Source organism: Gouania willdenowi, unplaced genomic scaffold (assembly GCF_900634775.1).
Source record: "Gouania willdenowi unplaced genomic scaffold, fGouWil2.1 scaffold_179_arrow_ctg1, whole genome shotgun sequence".
Classification (NCBI taxonomy): Eukaryota; Metazoa; Chordata; class Actinopteri; order Blenniiformes; family Gobiesocidae; genus Gouania; species Gouania willdenowi.
This window is the reverse complement of record NW_021144929.1, coordinates 24,661-38,124: the sequence shown is the minus strand read 5'-3', so window position 1 is coordinate 38,124 and position 13,464 is coordinate 24,661. Positions and strand designations below refer to the sequence as shown.

At 44.0% G+C, this 13,464-nt stretch overlaps 1 long non-coding RNA gene and 1 pseudogene across 1 annotated transcript; one reads left to right on the top strand and one right to left on the bottom strand.

Moving 5' to 3' along the window:
• The first annotated feature begins 323 nt into the window (after nucleotides 1-323).
• On the top strand, nucleotides 324-1,824 carry LOC114458770 (uncharacterized). Its single transcript, XR_003673140.1, has 4 exons — nucleotides 324-360; nucleotides 718-801; nucleotides 1,163-1,405; nucleotides 1,686-1,824. It is a non-coding gene; the product is annotated as an uncharacterized LOC114458770 (long non-coding RNA).
• Nucleotides 1,825-6,137: 4,313 nt separating this feature from the next.
• LOC114458766 (uncharacterized) lies at nucleotides 6,138-8,971 on the bottom strand (annotated as a pseudogene).
• Between the last annotated feature and the right edge of the window lie 4,493 nt (nucleotides 8,972-13,464).

Below are 13,464 nucleotides of genomic sequence, written 5' to 3'. Positions count from 1 at the left end.
TTGAGTTATCTTTTAAAATAGTGGAAGCAATTCAAGCTATTTGTCATATTAGCCAGATGTTAACGTTAGCGATACATGTCGCAAAGTATTTCTGTTGTTGGATTAGCCCGATGCTACTGTTGATTCTCTTAGTGCGAGCTAGTTTAGCAGCTACAGTGTGTACAGTATACATCTGTGCGTGTTTGAGCGTGTGTGTTGTGTTTGCTTTCAGCAGGGCGGTCAACAGCTGTAATGTAGGATATTTGTGATTCTTTTTAGCTATAACTGTGCTCCGTCGACTTCAACGCCGTGGAAGGACTCACTTGTGAGACTACATAACCCCGCTGTGTCAACTGTTGCTCCCGAGTCACTGTCTGAGAGGTGCGTGTAACTTTAGGCTGATATGAACATGTGTTGTATTACCATGCTATCGAACATTCTTCCTAACTTGTCGTTTGTTCTACGTGCATCACGCTATTACTAAATGTATATGCCGATAGTGTGTGGGGTGTGTGGGGGGAGGGGGTTGGGGGAGATCTGTACGTAAGGCAAGGGGGGGAGGGGGGATCTTATGTTGTACTCTGTGTCATCCAGATGAGAGAGCCCTAGATTGTCTTCCAGGCTCTCCTTTGAACTCGTTTTATTTCCTGCAGGCATTCTGCTGCATTAAAAAATAATGCATTTCAAATCAAGTTTAACATATGCTGATTACTTTCTGTAATTCTGTCATTTTCACAGAGATGATAATTTCTCCGTTGCTGGAGTCCAGGAGTTAGACATTAGTGGTCCCGAAGAGACAGCTCTTCAGCAATTGGATTCAAGGTATGGTAATTATAATTATAATTTTTTTCCATTTGTTTAAAAAAAATGCACGCTGCTTTACTTGCATCACAGTAACATGTCATAATATCCCTCAATTATTGTTCTTTGCCTGTGTATTCAGTATGCCGTCCCAGGACCTAAACGTTGAGGTTGGAGCTGATGAATTTAATGACATTTGGCCATAAGTGGAAAATAAATAAATGCACCAAAGTTGTTTACATTTTTGAGGTGTGTTTATGTAATGACAAAATAAATGGTCAAGGTGAAGGTTGTTAATAACATAATTGAAAACTCATCCTATTGTTCACGGTTAGGTTATTTAGATGTATTCCTAAGATTGTTATACTTTCTGTTTTTCCAGATATTGCAGGTTGTTTAATAAAAAATCCAAGAAGTGGAGCCTCTACACAGTAAAAGAAGACAAAGACTGGCTACATCCCAGACCTCCAGAGTGCAATCCTTAGGAAAAGGTTGTCTGCTGTGGGAGGGTTGCCACGGACCATAACAAGGAGGCCTGACGATCCCCGTCAATATGGGGTTCTGTCAGGTGTCCCTGCTCCAGCCACCCAGGACCTGTTGCAGATGCAACTGAGCAGAGGGCGAGGTGAGTTGACTTATTTTGTAAGTTGATTATAAAGTACTAATATGCTTATGTGAGAAAGCTAATTAAAAATCTATTTCACATAATATTATAATATTTATACCAGGTCTACTTGTACATATTTTACAGCTCTAATAAACTAAAGAATTTGTATAAACATAGCTGATGAACAACTGAAACTGTAATGACTTTTTGTTATGGAGTGAAATACAATAGAAATGGTGTGGTTTGTCTATCAAATGCAGTAACTGTCAGATATGTAATTCTGATGTTCTTTCTAAAGGTGAACCACTGCCGAAACAATAAGTTCCCACAGTGGACGACGCTGCCACATACAGAGCCTCACCTGCCGACCAACACTTCATGTGTATTGCCTTTGTTAATTCCATTGTTTTTGCAGGATGAAAGTTGTATGAAGTGTATGTGATGTTTCTTTTTTATAATAAAAATTGTACGTGTACACATTTGTTATCATTACTAGTAAGGAGATTCAAAATGTTATAGCTTGATTGTAGATGCTTTTTGTTCAAGCAAATGCCAAAATACTATATAAAAATGTGTAAATACAGCTACTTCTTCTGTAATGATAATAGATAAAACAAAAAAAACAACACCTTGCTCAGTGCAGGGCTGTCATATTTACACATTTATTTACACTTGTCATAATGGAAACATTATTGCACTCTTCCAGGGATGTAACCCGTATAATGTCCCAGTAGATCTGGAAAGCAATCTCTGATTTGTGGCAATCCTCCTTTGACTTCGGCCACGTCTCCTCTGACTCCACGATGTACTTGGCTCCGGACTGTAATCAGGGTCAGAGGCATAAAACCTCTCACCTTCTGAACTCTAAAAGAGAAATAAGAAATTATATCAAACATTTAGGCTTTTCGTCAATGATTATAACTGAACAAAAAATGTATCTGTAATTGCTGTAGACATGACATTATTTTTCCCAGCTCTATTACATCTATTGAATTAAAAAAAAAAACAATATTAGATTAGATATGCTCTATTTTATTTCAGGCAGGGAAAATACAATTCCAGTTGTATTACAGAAAGAAAAGAAAAGCAGCACTCGGGTGAAAAAAATATATAAATACAGAATATTAAATATAAAAAAGAAACCAGAATGTACATAAATAAATAATAATAAAAAAGGTTTCTACAGACTACAGCTATACTCCTCTCTCTGTCTGTTATATTATCCCTGACTGGTAATTAGGCAAAAAGTGGCACTAAAAAGAAACAATAAGAAATGAAAACAACACTAAAAATAATAATTATAGACACGCAGAAAAGTAAGATGTTGTAAGGGAAACTGAATAACAAGGTGAAAATGAATACGGTGCCAAATAAATGAAAATAATGATTATAATAAAATAAATGAGGTAAAAGATGTATTACTTATGTTCTAGGACAGTGGCAGACCAGCTGATCGATACTCTGAGTAATGGTAAAGAAAAACTCATTATAATAAACCTTTGTTTTCAGGAGGACTACAACTTGGGGACGAATGTCGCCCTCCTTCTAAACGCTTTACTACCGTGTAACCTAATGCTAACATGCTAGCTTGGCCGCCACCGTTGATAGTAAATTAGTCACTTTTTTAACATATAAAATGATAAAGTATATCTTACCGCTGAATGCGACATCATACACTTGGCTGAGGTCTGCTTCTGCGTGCGCGTTCATGTGAGTGAGGGGGGGTGGCTTCAGAGGAAGCACAGGGGGGAGGGGGAGTCGGAAGGCGGAGCTGTCGGAGCATGCTACATCGAAATCAAGCTAGGTTTAGAAAGTTACCGACCCTGCCTTTAACAAATAAATGACTTTGATCACCATGCTTTCCTTTTGTTGTTATATTGGAATAGTTTTTGTAACGTTACACAACAGATGGATTCACTCAGAAAACAACATACGGATATATATATATATATATTTATACAGTATATATATAATCTGCTGTGCTAAAAATATTGACCCCCTAAATATAACCTTTTTGTTTTAGTATTTATTACTAACACACAACTACAGAGATTACACTGAACTAGAAAAATAACTTTTTTTTTTAGAGAAATAAGTGAAATATCTTTTAAAATATAGCTTGTTTAAACAGATTAAAATATATATTGTTCAGTGCATGTTTAATAGTTTTTTTTTTACTTTATTAATATAGTTTAAGTGAAGGCACAACACGTTTTTTTTAAAGAAAAAAAACTTTATTCACATTGTTCCATTATTACAAGGTTTCAAAAAGTTTTAAATTAAACTTTAGCCTCGAGGTGTGGAAATATATTCAAATGTGAATGACTATTAATAATAAATTCAGGGTTTTAAAAAGTAAAAAGCCTAATTCAACATCTCCTCCTTTAAAAAAAAAAAAAAAAAAAAAAAAAAAACATCACTTCCGGTACGTTCTTAGCGTGCTAGCACCATAGCAACAGCATAAAGCATGATTAATGTTGCCAAAACAAACAAACTATGGATCCTATACATAAACTGAATAGATATTATATAAGTTAAGGATACATTTCTCACTAGAAATGTCATCAAAACAAAGCTAAAGCCACAATCTCTCTTAATATTACTGTTTACAAAGGGTTGACAGGTGGTCATGTGACCTGACGTGACGTGTAGGAACACATTTAAATATGAAGGAATATAAATAAAAATATTGATTATAATGAAAAAACAACATCCAATCACCCTGTGTATGGATATTTATCAGCTTTTGGTTTGACATTTTTTGGCCTCTATATACAGTAGGTTGTCATAGCAACCACAGAATGTACCGGAAAAAATACAGATAGTTTACATAAACCAAATGGATATTATGAAAGTTAAAGGTACATTTCTCACTAGAAATGTCATCAAAACAATTCTTAAGCCACAATCTATCTTCAAATAAAGCAATTTGCCATTGTTTTTGATGAGTCAGCAGTGACGTGACCTGATTTCAACCTGTTGAATTTTGTGCAGTTAATGCACGACAATACATCGTGCTGTTATTGCATGAAGACAACACTTTATTCATGCTCTAATAGCATGAAATAATAGATATACTGTTGTGGTGCTAATGCATGAACATCTGTGAGACTGGGTTGATTTAAAGCTGCAGGTTGTTCTGGCTGCACCAGGCCACCAGTCGGTCTGTCTCCACCTGTAGGTGGACTCGTCTCCATCAGAGATGAGTCCATGATGGTCGTGTCGTCCACAAACTTCAGGAGTTTGACCACCTGGTGAGAGGAGGAGCAGATGTTGGTGAACAGGGAGAAGATCAGAGGAGAAAGACCACAGTCCTGAGGAGATCCAGTGCTGATGGTCCAGGAAGCAGAGATGGTTTTTCCCAGCTTCACGTGCTGCTTCCTGTCAGACAGGAAGTCTGTGATCTACCTGCAGGTGGAGTAGTTATGATCATAAACAGACTATTTATTATTAATGTAGGTTTTGTTTCAGATTTATTTGAATAAAAAGTTATTTCCTCCATGTTGAGCTACTTTTTTCCTCCACCTGGTTTTACTGGATCCCAAGCTGATGATATTTGAACCAAAAACATCTGGACCAAACATGTAAATTTCAACTCACAGCATATGAAACGTAATCCTTGGTTACACATAATTAAATATACATTTCCATACAATACATCTGAACCAAATATTTACAGTATCTGAATCAAAGGGAAAATCAGATCCTTGTGATCAGGTGCAAATGAGGAAAATCATCAAAGAAAGAAGGATATTTTCTGTTGTTATGGTAACTGGCTTATTTCAGTTATATTTTATCAGAGAACAAAAGGTTTGAAATGTTTCCCTATCCTGACTCTCACAATGTGACGTCCAACTGCAGTGAAGGACCAGAGGAAAGTGGACATTGTGGGGACATGATAGCAGACATTACAGTCTGGACGACCTTCAGCGCTCTCTTCTCTGTGGTTGGATGTCCTGCTTGTGCTGCTGTTCTCTGGGAGTTGTTCAAAAGACACAAAAGAGGAAACTATGTCACCCCCAATGATGTCTTCATGCTCAACATCACCATCATGGACCTGCTCTTCTTGTTGTTGACAGTTGACGTGGATATTTCTTTAAGACACACCACTACGTGGCCCATGCACGGGCTTAAAAGCCCCAGGTGTGCATGCAATCACCGATTCACATTGATTGGAACGGTTTCCGAGCGGCCTCGTGGTGGAGAGATAGTCTCTCCACTCAGAGAACCAAGGTTACCACGTAACCGAACGTTCTCTATCGTATCGAGACTATCTCTCCACCCAGTTACATATTCCATATGTACGGGGACCCTGTAAGACACACCGCGAGGAGACTGAGGTGACAGAGCAACGCACCCCTCTAGTACCCCCCCCGGGGTCCCCGACCCTGGTAATCGAATAAGACGTCACCGCCACCAGAGTGTTCCAACAGTGCACGTGAACAATGACACCCAAAATCATGCTATGTACATAATACACATACACATACGTGGGCTCCCGCCAGACGCATGTGCCTACCCCCAGCCGAGGCGCCAGACGCTGCTCCCGGTATAGCCAACCCTGCCAGACGCAAGGGTCGGGCGTATATGTATGGAGGGGTAGCCGGACGGCCTGCTTTCCCGCTAGGCCCACGGATAAGAAAAACCAGGCCACCTCTAGCTCACCATCGCAGGGGCGTAAAAGAGAGACCCTGGTCACTTTGGACTAGTACCCAGCACAAATTCCCCAAAGGAGGTGCCGGTAGCCATATTAAGGCTGTAAAACCTTGCAAAGGTGGACGGACTCGCCCACGTAGCGGCCGCACACACTTCGGAGTGGACCTCTTGTGGAGTGCGCCCGTACCCCTCCCGGAGCCGGAGCGCCGGAGTCTGTGTAAGCCCGTTGGATCGTTTCCACGATCCAGTGCGACAGCCTGGATTTAGACACCGGCTGACCTAGGCGCCGGGGCTGAAAACAAACAAAAAGCTGGTCAGTCTTCCTGACCGCACCAGTTCGCTCAATGTACACCTTAAGCGCCCTGATCGGGCATAGCCTCGACCCGTCCTGCGCCCCCTCATCCCTGTCCCGGGAGGGGCGGAGGGACATTAACTCTACTGGCTGGTTTAGGTGAAAGTCCGAGAGCACCTTCGGCAAGAACGCAGGATTTGGGCGTAAGAGCACACCCGCACCGCCAGGCAGGAATCTACAGCAGCTCTCGTGCATCGACAGAGCCTGTAGTTCTCCGACCCTCCGCGCTGATGCCACCGCTATGAGAAACGCCGTCTTCAGTGACAGCCATTTCATGTCCACCGTTTCCAGGGGCTCGAAGGGTCCCAGCCGCAAGGCAGCCAGCACCAGCTTCAGGTCCCACGTCGGGACAGCCAACCTTCTACAGGGGGCGAGCCTAGCAGGACCTTTCAGGAACCGTGAGACGAGGACGCAGTCAACCTCGGCCAACTTGTTATCGCCAACACGAGCGGCCTTGATTGCAGCCACCATCCCCCTAAGCGTGGAAGGTGATCTCCCTGCCTTGAGCAGCTCCTGTAGATACCGGAGTATCTCGGGGGCCGAGCAGGTCAGCGCATCAGCCCGATTCAGCCTACACCATGATGAGAAGAGGTCCCAGCGGTATGAATAGGCTGCTCTAGTCGATGGTGCTCGAGCGCCCTGAATGGTCCGGACCACCGACCGGGCTAACCCCATGCCCAACAGGCTGGCCCTCTCAGGGGCCAGGCCCAGAGCCTGAGCCCCAGGGGAAAGGGATGGAACAGGGTCCCCTGCGCCTGACTCAGGAGGTCCCGGCGAGCTGGAAGTTCCCATGGACTCCCGTCCAGGAGAGGGGCCAATCCCGAGAACCACATCATGCGTGGCCAGTTGGGAGCCACCAAGATTAGCCTCACCTCCTCCACCTGGGCCCTCAGCAGCAGGGTGGGAAGGAGACCGAAAGGGGGGAAAGCATACAGCAGCCCCGGGGGCCATTGGTGTGCCATGGCATCGACGCCCAGCGGGGGGTCGTCCCTCCCCACGGAAAAGAACAACGGGCAGTGCGTGTTGTTCCGGGATGCAAACAGGTCGGCGACAGCCCTGCCGAACCGACCTCAAATCTCCTCGGCTACTTCCGGGTGCAGTCGCCACTCTCCCGGGGCCGGGCCCCCCCTGGAGAGCAGGTCCGCCCCCAGGTTCACCATCCCAGGCACATGCATGGCTCTGAGTGACAGGAACCTCGTGCCTGCCCATGTCCACAGACTGTGTGCCACCCTGCAAAGGCCCGGGGAACCCAGGCCCCCTTGCCTGTTGATGTAAGCTGCCGCCGCTGTGCTGTCCGTTCTCACGAGTACGTGACGGCCCTGCAAGCTGAGTTCGAAGTGCCGAAGAGCCAAAAAGATGGCCCTCAGCTCCAAGACATTGATATGCCGGGCCAGCCAGGCACCAGTCCAGCTTCCGCTGGCACCTTCGCCTTCGTGGACCGCGCCCCATCCCGTCAGGGATGCATCTGCAGAGATCACCTGGCGGTGGAGCATGGGACCCAGCAAACTCCCTTTGGCAATGTTGGTCGGTGTATCCCACCATGTTAGGGCTGAACGCAGTCTCCTGGTGACCCCCACTTTGGCACGCAGGTGCCTCTTTGGACAGAGCCCCCAGAAAAAGAGGCACCTCTGTACTGGGCGCATGTGCAGGAGTGCCAGCGGCACCACCTGCACGGATGCCGCCATAAGGCCCAGGAGGCGAAGACAAAGCCTCCATGTAACCCTGGCTCCCAGCGAAAACCAGGAGAGGCAGATCCTGAGGGATTCCTGCCTTTCCCAAGTCAGTGTCACTAACCCAGTCCTGGCATCCAACCACATGCCCAGGAACTGGATGGCCTGTGCCGGCTGTAGACTGCGCTTCTTTTTGTTGATCCGCAGTCCCAGACTTGTGATGTGTGCCAGTAAGACTGTGAGATGGCGGCGACACCGCTTCTCCGTCTGTGCACATATTAGCCAGTCGTCCAGGTAGTTCATCACCCGGAGACCCAGGCAACGCAGAGGCCCCAAAACCGCATCCATACATCGGGTGAAGGTGCGGGGGGCCAAAGAGATTCCGAAGGGGAGGACGCAGAACTCAAAGGTTCTGCCTTCGAAGGCAAACCTGAGGAACCGCCTGTGCCCTTCCCAGATCGGTATTTTAAAATAGGCATCCTCCAGGTCGACGGTAGCAAACCAGTCGCCTACCTGGACAGCCTGCTTCACTCCCGGTATGGTCAGCATCTTGCATTTCAGAGGCCGGAGGAACTTGTTCAGCCCTCTGAGGTCTAATATTGGCCGGAGGGTACCATCCCGTTTCGGGATGAGGAAATAACGGGAATAAAACCCCGCCTGACGGTTCTCCCTCCCCACCTCCCGGATGGCCTTCTTCTCGAGGAGAGGGGAGACCTCTGAACGCATAGCCCCTCTGTGCTGCAGGTCTGTGATTACAGAAAATACAGCCAACCTAGTCACAGGAGGGGTGCGCAAGAACTGTAACCGGTAGCCCTGGGTCATTGTAGAAACGACCCAGGGGTCTGCCCTCAGATCCTCCCACGCTGCACGGACCCCCTGAGGACAGGGTCCGGTGTGGGGGGGCATAGCGTCAGGACTGAGGCTGAGGCTGGGGTGGCCTCTGGCCGCCGCTGCCTCGTCTCCCCCTCTTAAACTTACCTGACCTGCCCGCCTCTAGCCGGCCCCTCAAATCCCCCTGACTCCAGTCAGGCTGAGGAGGTTTTGGCGGTGGTCGGGGTCCCGGCTCCGTTTCAGGAGCCTGCCGTCCCGGCTCTTTCAGGGAGCCTGCGACTTCTCGGGCGCAGCGGCGGGCTTCCTGCCGCCTGCTGGAGCATGCCGCTGCTCCCGGCCCGAACATTGCCTACGGGCAGTTTGAGGAGGCAGGCCCTGTCGTCCGGCTGCAGCATGGACTGCGACAACCACAGGTGGCGTCTGACCGTCCAGAGACCCGATATGGCTTTTCCCGCCGCCTCGGCCTGCTTCCTCATCAGTTTTGAGAGAAGTGAGGAGGACCTGCTGCAGCTTCCTCCAACAGAAGGTCGTCACTGCACCCCTCCTTCAAACCGTTGAATCAGATGGCGTTGATACAGGGCCAATATGGCCCCCGTATTGCCAAGCTGAGTCTGGACCGCCATGGCACATGCATTTTGGTGAGTAGTGCGTCCATGTCCTGCAGTTTTTACTGGGGCAACTACTTCTCCCGAGCACCGATTGCGACGGTGACACCAAAGCCGCTAAAGCCTGGTCCACCGGAGGTAAGGCCCACAGCCAATATTCACTGTACAGTCTTATCTTAGTGCTGTATGTAACATTACTGGTGGTGTTACTTTGAGGGTCAGTAACTATCAAGGCTATTGTCTGCATCTGTAGGGACGAGGAAACGCTGAAAAACTCTAATACAACCATTTTCAAGTCCATGTACATCCATCGTATGAATGTAGTGTGTGAGTGAGTGTTGGTGGTGGTCAGAGGGACCGATGGTTCACTATGGTAGCCTCACTTCTGTCAGTCTGCCCCAGGGCAGCTGTGGCTACAATAGTAGCTTACCACCACTGTGTGTGGAGTGAAAGAATGATGCACATCAATGTAAAGAGCTTTGAGTGTCTATGAAAAGCACTAAATAAAATCTAATACATTAATATTATTATTATCCACAGGTATCCATGAAGTTACCGTAGTATTGTAGTTGTTGTTAATGAATTCAACCAGGACTCTAAGCTATGCTTTATGACGACTGTGTCCTCTAGAACTAAAGTATCATCTTTACCTGTCCGTCACTCATGTTAAAGTTGTGCCAACTAGCAAACAAATTATTAATATCTTTATATTTTAACTCACTTTCAAAGTTAAAATCAATAAACAGATGAATATCCAGCACTGTGGATGATGTCATTGTGATAAACTCTGACCCAGAACCAGTCTCTGTAACTCACAGTGTGAGATAATAAGTAAGTTACACTACGAGATAATTAAGTCACAGTTCGAGATCATTTTTTTTTTCATCCATGTCACCTCCAGGGCTCCTTATGTATTAGTGAATATTTCTGAGATAAATCTCTCCTCATATAATGAATGGGGCTTTTTTTTTTTTAGCTTGTGTTGATTAAAGCTGTTTATAAATCACCACCAGAAAATGACACTATTTTTACTAAACAGTTTCTTTGTGCAATACTTCTGTGAACTGTAATTGTGTAAATTAATGTGTGTTCATTACTGAAATTTAAGTAAGATTATATTAAATCTGGAAGTTTTGCATCTTTTTACATAATGAAATATAGTAAAACATTGTAGTCACAAGTATTTAAATTAAAAATAATATTTGATGAGCCAACCCATCACTATCTATCTATCTTTAATCTGTATCTTGTTTTTGTGCAATGCTTTACTATAATAATATTAATTACCAAGATATTTAAATTAGCTTTTATTTACTTGTTTGTGTTCTTTTATATGTGTATGTGAAACATTTTTTATCACAAGTAAATAAAATGTCAAAAAAGTAATTTTGCTCATATTTACTCCTCATGTAAAGCATCTTTGTGGATATGGTGAAGACCACTATGTAAGTGTTAGAAATGAATCTGATAATAATAATATAACAATAATGTAAATGTCAAATACATGGTATAAAAATATAAGAGGGCCAAAATAAAATCTGTCCTAGGGCACCAGAGAGGTTAGGGTCAGCACTGCCCGTCATTCTTTGATTATTTCGTTAAATTAATTATCTTAATTTCTGTCATGACATTTCAACCAAAAACTTAAAAAGTGTATCTGCAGAAAATCCAACATGACATGACGTCAGCTAATTGCTGTCGCTCTCCCAGCAATACAGTTAAAGTCACGTGTTTAGCCAACCAGACGCATGGAGAACGTCATTTACGCTTTTTCTTCCGACAACAACAAGGCGGATAATGAACCACTCTTTCTTTTTGTGCTCAATGTTCATGTATTTCGTGATGACATGAACATCATGACGTTTGTAGATGGTAGATAGTACAGAGATAGAGAGTGGAAAAAAGCAATCGCCAGTGGGGCGTTTACTATCCGTCGGGACAGTGGGACATTAGCCAATTATAGCCGATACAAACCATGGGACACAACCACAGAGGCTTTTATTTTCTATAATAACCCCATGGAATCAGCTGTACGTTCCAGCCAACACTGATGTTTCGTTGACGATAACCGAGGCGAGTAGGTCCCCTATGAGACCCCAGCCTCAGAAGCGAGACGGCAGGTGCGAGCTGGCTGGGTGGGGGGCTCTATCGGTGGTGTGCTTCCCTTGGTGACATTGTCAATGCACAATGCTGTAAAGTGCCATTCATATTGTAACAGACTAGGTCCTATGTTACTGAGTTATGTTCCACGTGTAGTTTATTCAATGTTTAACAGGTGTTGTGGTTTCCCATGGAATTTGAAGTATCGTTACGTGCAGCTTTCTCTGCCAATGTTCGTCTTTGTTTACATGTGTTCTGTGTGTTGATTGGCTGGGAGGCTGGGGAAGGGTGGGCGTCAGCAGAGAATGAGGGGTACATGATGTTTTAACGACTTCCATTAAAGGCTCAAAATCTTTGATAACAGCTCGAGTCACGTCATTACAATACAGTATAAAACACACGGCCTCACTAACATTACATTTTCACATTGTCATTGCCACAAATTATCGTCCCGCGGGCCGTGAGAATGAGACCTCTGATGTAGAGGATGTTCTCAGTCACAGCTTCTGTCTGTGGTATGACACTGACACTATTTAATAAGAGCGTTTAAAGCCATGAATATAATGAAAAAAGGGAATGGACGGAGGCATAAACATGGTTTCATCAGACGGGTGATACTAAGACCTGGACATGCGTCCCCCCCATACTGCTGCACAGGCTGTAATATCACCAAGTTTATCATTGGAACCATTTTTAGAGCTACTATCTTTACCAGGAAGCGACAATTTATTCCTGGTTTTTGTTTTACTGGACTTTATTTACTGGTGATTAGTTTCTCTTCTGCTCCGTGGACCAAAGTGTGTTACTGTTGAGCTGTTGCTTCATTACAACAATCCAAATAAAGGTGAAAACACTTCTCATGTGTGGTCTTCTGTGTTACAACCAACAATAACATGTTGAATGTGTGTTTTTTCCAATAGACGTGATACGTCATGTTCGCCCCCTGTCCAATCACAGCCTTCCCAACCCCCAGACCTAAAGTGGAATTAAATAAAGCTGAATAAACCGGTTTTCCATGTAAACCTCAGTTCTGGAATTACTGTAAACATGAAGCAGAATGATTTAATGCAGAATAACTCATTCTGAATTAAAAAAACATCATGTAACCGTGGCTACTGAGGAGTTTAGAACAACCGTTGATATGCCGGGGAAGAACTCAAAGGAAGACCTCAAAGAGCAGAATTTCAGAAGATGACATCACAAAGCAGAACTTCAAAGGAAGAAATTAAAACGTAGAACTCCACAAAAAAGAACAAAAGACAGAAATTGAAAGGCAGAGCTCATAGAGCAGATACTTACTCAGGAGAAAAAAAACAGAGTGTGAAAGCCCAAAGCTGCAGATAGGAGAGAATAGGAAACATCTGGAACAGCCCCTGATTCAAAGAAAGACTAATACGTCCCAGAATTAACATCCTTCCCTAAGCTACTCTTAAACGGTAAATCTCATACCATCTTTTGGCACAGAGGACAATCTATCAAGTCAATTATGATTACAATTGAATCACAATTATTTATTTTTTTTTGCCTCAAAAATTCAATTGCACTTACAGTACGTTATCATTTACTTTACAATTATTCAGAAATACTGAGCCTGAAATAGATAACCTAATAAAAGTTAACTTTTCTCTTGTGTTAGCTTTCTGTTAGCATCTCATATGATAACAGGTCTTAAGTCAGCTGTAAAATACACTTTTAAAATGGTAAAATGTGGGAAAGCTTGATATAAACATTTTAATAATATTTTAACTACATATGTGTAGAACATGTTCACCAGTTTAGCATTAAATAATTGACTTTTTTATAGAATTTTAAAGGCAATTACAATTACAAAGTAAATTATCTGAACGCAACTAGAATTTAATG